Consider the following 2,365-nt stretch of genomic DNA (forward strand, 5'->3'; position numbering starts at 1 on the left):
AATAAGAACCACAAGAGATTATTGGACTAAGAGGGGGGCCTAGTATAATACCTTGTGAGATGGAGAAGGATATGGAAGAAGAAGAGAAGTGGAATGAGAATGAAGGGGTAAGTGTGCCCTTTTTAAAGATGGCGTCGATCACCGGCGCGGTGCGCGCTCGCGCAGGGAGTGAGGTAGACTAGGGGCGCGCGCGCGCACATTTCGCGTGCGCGTCCATGCGCTTGGGCTGGCGGCATAGGAGAGGCACAGGGGTGGCATAACTCTCTGGACGAAGTACCAGAGATTGCTTCAGCGTTTTTTTTTTTTTTGGCGCGCGTGCGCACAGTGCGCGCACGCGTCCACGTGGTTGTGCCCCAGGCATGAGAAGGGCCTAGAGGGGGCTCAACTCTCTGTGAAGTGGCTCAGAGAGGAGTGCAGAATGAAAGGGCGCGTGCGCGGCTGCGGCGCGCGCGCGCATTTCGTGCTCGCTTTGTATGGACGCGTGCGCGCCAGGTGCGCGCACGCGGCAAAGGTGCTGGGCCGGTGGCTTAGTGTAGGCTTGAGAGTGGCTTAACTCTCTGTAGGATGTACTAGAAGGGCAGCAAGGCAATTGGCACGGACGCGCATAGTGCGCTTGCGCGTCGATTGGCAGATTTCGCCCATGTGCGCGGACGCGCCATGTGCGCGCATGCGCAGAGGGGTGGTTTTTCTAAATTTGCAAGTGTTTACACAAATTTTGACATTTCAAAACCCCCCCCCCCCATACAGCCACTTAAGCACTATAGCAAATGAAGTCAACAAATGAAGGGGAGTTATCATTAAAATCTAGCTAACAAACATGAAGTCAAGTGTCTATGTACAAATCTCAAAGGAAGATCTTACCATGGTGGGGTGTCTCCCACCTAGCACTTTTGTTTAACGTCCTTAAGTTGGACTTTCAGTAACTTATAGTGTTTGTTCAAGAGTTGCATCCCTCAAGAGGAACACTTCAAATTCCTTGGCGTTCTTTCTTTGCTCACCATGATACAATTTGAGACGGTGCTCGTTTACCTTGAAGATGTCCGGGCTTGATGGGTGGCGCAAGTGGTAGACTCCATAAGGTTCTACTTTCTCCACTTGGTAGGGCCCATCCCACCTTGATCTAAGCTTTCCGGGTAGTAATCTCAACCTTGAATTGTAGAGAAGGACTAGGTCACCGGGTCGGAATTCTCTTCTCCTAATGTTCTTGTCATGGATGGCTTTCAACTTTTCCTTATAAAGTCTAGAGTTGTCGTAAGCTTCCAATCTCAAACATTCTAATTCTGCCAATTGAAGCTTTCTCTCTACTCCGGCCCCACCCAAGTTCATATTACACTCCTTTACGGCCCAATAAGCTTTGTGTTCAATCTCCACCGGTAAGTGACATGCTTTACCATATACAAGCCGGAAGGGGCTCATGCCAATGGGTGTCTTGTAAGCCGTTCGATAGGCCCACAGTGCATCGGAGAGTTTAATGCTCCAATCTTTCCTATTCGGCTTTACAATCCTTTCTAACACATGCTTGATTTCCCGGTTAGAGACTTCGGCTTGGCCGTTTGCCTGAGGGTGGTAAGCCGTGGCGACTTTGTGGATGATGCCATATTTTCTCATGAGGCCGTCTATTCTTTTGTTGCAAAAGTGGGATCCTTGGTCACTTATGATTGCTCTTGGGGCGCCAAAGCAACAAATGATATTGTTCCTCACAAAAGAATACACAACATTAGCGTCATCCGTTCGGGTGGGGATTGCCTCCACCCATTTTGACACATAATCGACGGCTAACAAGATGTAGAGAAAGCCATTGGAATTTGGAAATGGTCCCATGAAGTCGATTCCCCATACGTCAAAGATTTCGCAAAAAAGCATATTTTGTTGGGGAATTTCGTCCTTCTTGGAAATATCTCCAAACCTAATACATTGGGGACAAGATTTGCAATAGAGAGAAGCATCTTTGAGAAGAGTTGGCCACCAAAATCTGCAATCAAGGATTTTTCTTGCCGTTCTTTGGGGCCCATAGTGACCACCTCCTTCGGAAGCATGGCAAGCGTCCAAGATTGCTTGGAATTCGGTTTGAGGTATGCACCGTCGCATTATTTGGTCCGCTCCACACCTCCACAAATAGGGATCATCCCAAATATAGTATTTGGATTCGCTTTTCAGCTTATCCTTTTTGTTTTTGTCGAGATTGGGAGGGAAAGTGTGTGAAACCAAATAGTTTGCTATTGGGGCATACCAAGGAACCACTTCCGAGATTGCATGCAAAGCATCTAAAGGAAAGGAATCATTGATAGGAGTGGTGTCGCCTTTTGTGTGTTCGAGGCGACTTAAATGGTCCGCCACTAGGTTTTGGGAACCGCTCCTATCTTTG

This window comes from Arachis ipaensis, chromosome B10 (genome assembly GCF_059453495.1).
Source record: "Arachis ipaensis isolate K30076 ecotype BB chromosome B10, ASM5945349v1, whole genome shotgun sequence".
NCBI classification, from domain to species: Eukaryota; Viridiplantae; Streptophyta; class Magnoliopsida; order Fabales; family Fabaceae; genus Arachis; species Arachis ipaensis.